At 42.3% G+C, this 7,726-nt stretch overlaps 1 protein-coding gene across 3 annotated transcripts in view; it reads left to right on the top strand.

Moving 5' to 3' along the window:
- C3AR1 (complement C3a receptor 1) overlaps nt 1-7,726 on the top strand; it is a 19,003-nt gene that overhangs the window by 4,304 nt on the left and 6,973 nt on the right. Inside the window, exons 1-2 of one of the 3 annotated variants that reach the window (XR_001820066.2) lie at nt 6,646-6,982; nt 7,618-7,674. The exons of 1 other annotated variant lie outside the window; for it this stretch is intronic. The gene's annotated coding sequence lies outside the window, so the exon portion shown is untranslated. Of the gene's footprint in view, nt 1-6,645; nt 6,983-7,617; nt 7,675-7,726 lie in introns of those variants that run through there. One more of the 3 variants, XM_017512308.2, reaches the window with a different exon arrangement.

Below are 7,726 nucleotides of genomic sequence, written 5' to 3'. Positions count from 1 at the left end.
AAAAAAAAAATTATGTGTTGGTCTTTTGATGTGTTCCCCATGACTTTATAAAACATAACCACCTAGCATAACGAGAGTATTGGCATTTAGGGAAGCATTCCAGCTAACAGCAGAAGCTCTGGAGGCCAACTCTTTGGTTCTAGTTCTGCCACTTCCACAGTGGTGTGAACTTGGGTAAATAGCCACTTTGCATGTCAGCATCCTGTTTGACAATTAGGTACCTATCTCATCGTTGGGTTGTTGTGTGAGTTAAATAGCATACAACCAATGAAGTGCTTAGCACAGAGCCTGGTACATTCTTACTATTATTAATACTAACTAGCATTTGCAATAAGTATTATCACGTTTGTTTAAGGAAATATAAACAATGATACAATTGATATTTTGGTATTTCAGAAGATATACAACAGAGAACATAACAACTAAAATATAATTGCCATTTTAAAACCTTTTCTCCTAATGGCTACCAAATCTGCCCAGTGTAGTATGATTTGAAGAGATTTAGAAGGAGCATTTTATCTGAAATGGAAATGTTTATGTATCATCACCTTCTTTTGCCTTCATTTTAGTGAAAATGAAACGGGGAAGAGGCCGTGCGTGGTGGCTCACACCTGTAATCCAAGCACTTTGGAGGCCAAGGTGGGCGGATCACCTGAGGTCGGGAGTTCAAGACCAGCCTGACCAATATGGTAAAACCCCGTCTTTAAAAAAAAAAAAAAAGGAAGAAAGAAATGGAGAAGAAAGAGCAAATGTAGTTCCTCCCTAGCAGCTGGAACTACAGGCATGCACCACTATGCCCAGCTAATGTTTGTATATTTAGTAGAGGTGGGGTTTCCCAAGTTGCTCAGGCTGGTCTTGAACTGCTGACCTCAGGTGATCCACCAGATTCAACCTCCCAAAGTGCTGGGATTACAGGCATAAGCCATTGCACTCAGCCAGAAGACATTTTCTAAATAAGGCACAAACAGAATAGCTGACCTAAAAATCCGTCAAAATTTATTGAAAAATGTATCTTTTTTTTTCTTTTGAGACAGGGTCTCGCTCTGTCACCCAGGCTGGAGTGCAGTGGCTCGATCTCAGCTCACTGCAACCTCGGCCTCCTGGGTTCAAACAATCCTCCTGCCTCAGCCTCCCTATAGCTGGAACTACAGGCTTGTGCCACTATGCCCGGCTACTTTTGTATCAAAAATATATCTTGACCTACATTTACAAGAGCCATTTACCTCTCAGTAGTCCTCTATTCTGTCTAGCTAGGTGTTTAGGAAATTTTAGTTTTTACTTTAATCTTCTCATCTTTTTTACCATGGGGAATTAATTGGTTTTATAAAATATATTTTAATTAGCTATATATGTACATATATGATAATCCTATCCCTTATATGCTTTCTTTTCTTTTCTTTTCTTTTCTTTTCTTTTCTTTTCTTTTCTTTTCTTTTTGAGATAGAATCTTGCTCTGTCGTCAGGATAGGGTGCAGTGGCACGATCTTGGCTCACTGTAGCTGTGACTACAGGCATGTGCCACCATGCCCAGCTAATTTTTTCTATTTTCATTAGAGACCGGGATTTCACCATGTTGGCCAGGATGGTCTTGATCTCTTGACCTCGTGATCTGCCCAACTCAGCCTCCAAAAGTGCTGGGATTACAGGTGTGGGCCACCACGCCCGGTCTTTTATATGCTTTCTGAATATATTTTTTCAATATTTCCAAATATTGGAGGAAATAAAACCCAAAATAATAGAATTATATGCACTAACATGGAAATATGTTTTGATATATTGTTAAGTAAAAAGGCAAGTCATAAAATCACACATAAATTGCAATCTCATTTTTGTTCAAAACTACCTTTTAAAAAAATGTGTGTTAGGCTGGGTGCAGTGGCTCACACCTATAATCCCAGCACTTTGGGAGGCAAAAGTAGAGAGATGACTTGAGGTCAGGAGGTCAAGACCAGCCTGCCCAACATGGCAAAACCCTGTCTCTATCAAAAAATACAAAATTTAGCCAGGTGTGGTGGCACATGCTCATAGTGCCAGCTACTAAGGAGCTGAGGTGGGAGAATTGCTTGAACCTAGGAGGCAAAGGTTGCAGTGAGCCAAGATCATGCCACTGCACGCCAGCCTGGGTGACAGAGTGAGGCCCTGTCTCAAACAAACAAACAAATAAAATGTGTGCTATATTCAGAAAAAAATTCATAAAGAATGAACACTAACCTATTAAAAATAATTACTTCTGGCAATAGAATTGAAAAAAAAAAACTTGCATTTTTTTACCCATTATACTTCTGTATCATTTCAATTTATCTTTTCTAGAGCAAAGTATGTTCTATTTTTGTAATTAGATGGTGACAATGGAAATAAGCTAAGAAATACTACTGAACTCTTGGCATTTTTCTTTTGGCCTTTCTGCCTCAAAAATATTCTGTGGTGCCTTGACTGCTAACAAGAGGAGGAGCAGATGTTATAGGTTGGACAAGGTGATTAATATGGACTGAAGCCTTTATCACGGACAACAGTGTTCAAATACATTCGACCCAAATCAACTTTATTTTATATGCATCTGTGTAAAAGAATAATATAAGAATTATTGAGCCCCCACGGCCTGTGTCAGGGCTGGACCCCAATGTTTTGTGTGCCCAACGTGGGGCGATCGAGGTGAAGAAATGCTCCAGTGTGTGAAAACCGAGCACACACTGACGAAGGACACCCAAGTACTAAACAAAGAAGCTCTTCGGGTAAACTGAGCGCTTCGGAAGAGCAAGGTAACTATAGGTCGGGGTGACAGTAAGCATAAGGCTTATTTGAGTTTGTTAAGACAGCTGTTACATAATATTCCATGGTGTACATGTGCCACATTTTCCCTGTCCAGTCTATCATCGATGGGCATTTGGATTGGTTTCAGGTCTTTGCTATTGTAAACAGTGCTGCAATGAACATTCGTGTGCATGTGTCCTTATAGTAGAACAATTTATAATCCTTTGGATATATACCCAGTAATGGGATTGCTTCACGTCCTTTGTAGGGACATGGATGAACCTGGAAACCATCATTCTCAGCAAACTGACACAAGAGCAGAAAATCAAACACCGCATGTTCTCACTCATAGGTGGGTGTTGAACAATGAGAACACATGGATACAGGGAGGGGAGCACTACACACTGGGGTCAGTTGGGGGGAAATAGGGGAGGGGCAGTGGGGTGTGGGGACTTGGGGAGAGAGAGCATGGGGAGAAATGCCAGATATAGGTGATGGGGAAGGAGGCAGCAAATCACACTGCCATGTGTGTACCTATGCAACAATATTGCATGTTCTTCACATGTACCCCAAAACCTAAAATGCAATTTAAAAACTAATAAATTTAAAGAAAAAGACAACTGCTTAAAACGTGCAGAGTGGAGGTAAGAACTCAGAATTTGCTGTTGCTGTTTAATACAATTGAGCAGTTTTACGCATGGTGTCCAAGGAACTATGGAAAAATGGGAAAGAACTGGCAGGGATCTAAAAAAAGGCATTCAAAGAGGGAGGTAAGATCCCAATATCGGTTTGGTCTATTTGGGCACTTCTTAAAACTGCTCTTGAGCCATTTCAAACTGACGATGAAGCTGAGTTGCAGGAGGATGAGAAATGTAAAAGTTTATTCTTAGAATCAGAGCCAGAGGATTTAGAGAAAGAGGAAGTAAGAAAGGAGACAGAAAAACAGAAACAAGTATCTTTTACTCCTCCTTCTGCTCTGCCTGCTGAGGTTAGCAAATAGCCACCTCCTCCTGCACATTTAATAGACAGGAAAAATGAAACTGTTGCGAAATGTGCATCCTGGGTAGTTGCTACAATGCCTCCGGGTACTACTAAGAGTCCTCAGGAAGCCACTATTCGGAAGGCGAGGGTTGAAGGACATACTGAGGCGTGGCAGAGTCCAGTAACCATAACTCAACAACAGGGTCAAAACATAACTTTTCGGCCGGGCGCGGTGGCTCAAGCCTGTAATCCCAGCACTTTGGGAGGCCGAGGCGGGTGGATCACGAGGTCAAGAGATCGAGACCATCCTGGTCAACATGGTGAAACCCCATCTCTACTAAAAATACAAAAAATTAGCTGGGCATGGTGGCGCGTGCCTGTAATCCCAGCGACTCAGGAGGCTGAGGCAGGAGAATTGCCTGAACCCAGGAGGCGGAGGTTGCGGTGAGCCGAGATCGCGCCATTGCACTCCAGCCTGGGTAACAAGAGCGAAACTCCATCTCAAAAAAAAAAAAAAAAACATTTTCGTTTAAGTTGTTAAAAGAGTTTAAACAGGCCATCAGTCAATATGGCCCAAATTCACCATTTGTACAAAAGATACTAAAAATGTGGCTTTTGATTATAGGTTAGTTCCATATGATTGGAACACGCTGGCAAAATCTGTTCTTACTCCTGCTTAGTTCATACGATTTAAGGCTAGGACCCAAGCAAGATGGAATGCACAGGCGCAGCCACCCGTCCCTCTGTCACTGTCGATCAATTGATGGGAACTGGCCTTGGCTGGGGCAGACTCCATAATCAAATTGCCATGGGAGATGAGGCTGTTAATCAACTGCGCCTAGTCTGTTTACGGGCTTGGGATAGCATACATGTTACCGGGGGAAAATATCCTTTTTTCACTTCTGTCTGCCAAGGACCAAAAGAGCCTTTCCCTGATTTTATTGCCTGACTTCAGGAGGCAATGAAGAAGGCTGTCTCGGACAGGTACGCCCAAGACCTGCTCATGCAACTTCTTGCATTTGATAACGCAAATGCTGACTGTAGGGCGGCTCTTAGGCCCCTTAGAGGAAAGGAACGCAGAACCAGGCCGTGTAGCAAACCACCATGACATGTATGTACCTCAATTGTATTAAACAGCAACAGCAACAGCACCACTTTGGGAGGCGGAGATGGGCAGATCACAAGGTCAGGGGTTCAAGATCAGCCTGATGAACATGGCGAAACCCCGTCTCTACTTAAGAATATAAAATTTAGCTGGGAGTGGTGGTGCACACCTGTAATCCCAGCTACTTGGGAGGCTGAGGCAGGAGAATTGCTTGAACCCGGGAGGCAGAGATTGCAGTGAGCCAACAGCACACCATTGCAACTCCGGCCTGGGTGACAGAGCAAGACTTTGTCTCAAAAAAAAAAAAAATGAATAAAATCTTAAAATGAGGACTGCAAACATGTGGCAGCATAAGGATCCTGGTGTATGTCCTTGATGTAAAAAAGGAAAACACTGGGCAAATCAATGTCATTTTAAGAATAGCAAAGACCTGGAACCAACCCAAATGCCCATCAATGATAGACTGGACAAAGAAAATGTGGCACATATACGCCATGGAATACTATGCAGCCATAAAAAACGACGAATTCATGTCCTGTGTAGAGATGTGGATGAATCTAGAAACCATCATTCTCAGCAAACTGACACAAGAACAGAAAACCAAACACCGCATGTTTTCACTCATAGTCAGGTGTCGAACAGTGAGAACGCCTGGTCACAGGGAGGGGAACAACACTCACTGGAGTAGGTGGGGAGGTGAAGGGGAGGGGGGGGACAGCGGGGGAGGGGGGAGGATGAGGAGGGAGAACACTGGGAGGAATGCCTGATGTAGGTGATGGGGCGGGGGATGGAGACAGCAAACCACCATGACATGTATGTACCTATGCAGCAATCCTACAGGATACAGGACGTGCACATGTACCCCAGAGCCCAAAGTACAATTTTAAAAAAATTATTAACAGCATATTCATTAAGCAAGAACCATCTTCAGTCCTCTGTACTCCTTTCTGATGAAACACCACCTAGACTCCAGCCTGTTCTTCAGTGCCCACTAAGAACACCCACCTGCCCTCTCCCATCTACCTGCCTTTGAGTAGGCTCCTCTTATAGGCTAAGCAGCTTTTCACCTTTTTCTTTTTTATTCTTTTTTCTTTGTTTGTTTTTTTCTGAGCTGGAGTCTCACTCGGCCACCCAGGCTGGAGTGCAGTGGTGCCATCTCAGCTCTCTGCAACACTGTCTCCTGGGTTGAAGTGATTCTCCCATCTCAGCCTCCTGAGTAGCTAGGACTACAAGCACCCATCATCATGCCCAGCACATTTTTGGTATTTTTAGTAGAGACAGGCCTTCACCAGGTTGGCCAGGCTGGTCTTGAACTTCTGGCCTCAAGTGATCCACCTCAGCCTCCCAAAGTGCCAGGATTACAGGCGTGAGCCACCATGCTCAGCCACCTTTTCCTGTCTCTAGAAGTCTTAAGGGTACTCAAGGACGTGCCCACATCTTATTTCTATCTTAAGACTTTCCTAGATTGCCCTGGGTTATAAATACCCCGGCCTAGAGTGTTCACTATTTTGCTTCTATTGTTACCTCTGTTATTATAGTCTGGGTTGTATTACAGCTTTGTGTGTGTGTATTTGGGTGCATATTCCCCCTCGACTGTGAATCTTTGCAGATTAGAATACAGCTTAGTTCATCCCGATTTTGGCACGGCACCGTTCTTCACATATGTCAAGCATTTAGGAGATGTTACTTGAAATTAATTAAATGGGTTTTGTTGGGGTCATTTCTCCCCACCCACTCCCCACCCAACCCTCACATCTCATAGAGTCATTTTTTTTTTTTTTTGCATTTCTGAACAAAACCTACAAAGTTAGAAGCCTATGTATAGAAGTACCCTCTCTCTAATCATTCTCTGTGTGCTGCAGAAAATGTCCCAGAATTATAACCTCCTACTTCTCTGTTTTTCTGCTTTTCCTTTCTAAGTCATTTAGAAATGACTCACTTTGAAACACTTCCTGTGAAGTCAGATAGTGGTCTAGAGCATAAGGCTTAATTTGTTGCCAGAAACAGAGAAGGAAAGAAGGAGAGAAAGCTCAGCAAATTTTCTTGTCATACTTCATGACTTCATGGTGGCTAAGTTTGGGGACCAGACAGGACTTGTGGGAACATCCAGGTGCTGAAGCATTCAGCTACTGTCTCAGCTTTTTGGTAAGAAAATCCAGATCCCCCTGACGGCTCGCACTTAACCTGTTTTGCTCATTGTAAGTCATGAGTTTAAGGGTCATTATCTTCTATCTCCCTATTCCTTCTCCGATCTTCAATTCTTTTGTCTTATCTCTATGTCTACCTTTCTTTTTCTAAATATTCCACATTTTATTTGTCTTTGCTTTTAACATTTCATAGTGCAATTAATAGTGAATTTTATGTCATTTCTTTCCTGTCTTTGAATCGGCTATGTATTTCCCCTACACTTTGATTCTAGCTGTCCCCATTAGTTTGTTTTTCAAATCCTTCATTGCCCTTTTTTTCCCTTTCTCTTTTCCTTTCTTTTCTTTTTTTTTTTTTTTTTTTTTTTTTTTTGCCCACTCCTTACTGCTACTGAGTCTGTTACCCTATTATTACAATTTGATTCTGGGGTCCACTTTTCTTGCCCTATCATAGTGGAATTTTAGTTTCAGAATATTAATTATCATTAAATTACTGCTGGTCAATGTAGTAATAATTTTTTTAATCCTCTACTAATCTTAAACATAAAGGTATGGTACTTTTTAGCCAAATTAACTTAAAGAAATGTAAAGAATAATCTTGTTCTGAAAGACTTTTTTTTCTCTTTTTTGTGACAGAGTCTCACTCTGTTGCCCAGTCTGGAGTACAGCGGCACAATCTTGGCTCACTGCAACCTCCGACTCCCAGGTTGAAGTGATTCTCCTGCCTCAGCCTCCTGAGTAGCTG

This window comes from Cebus imitator, unplaced genomic scaffold (genome assembly GCF_001604975.1).
Source record: "Cebus imitator isolate Cc_AM_T3 unplaced genomic scaffold, Cebus_imitator-1.0 Scaffold469, whole genome shotgun sequence".
NCBI lineage: Eukaryota > Metazoa > Chordata > Mammalia > Primates > Cebidae > Cebus > Cebus imitator.
The sequence above is the reverse complement of the archived record's forward strand: the minus strand, read 5'-3'. Positions and strand labels throughout refer to the sequence as shown.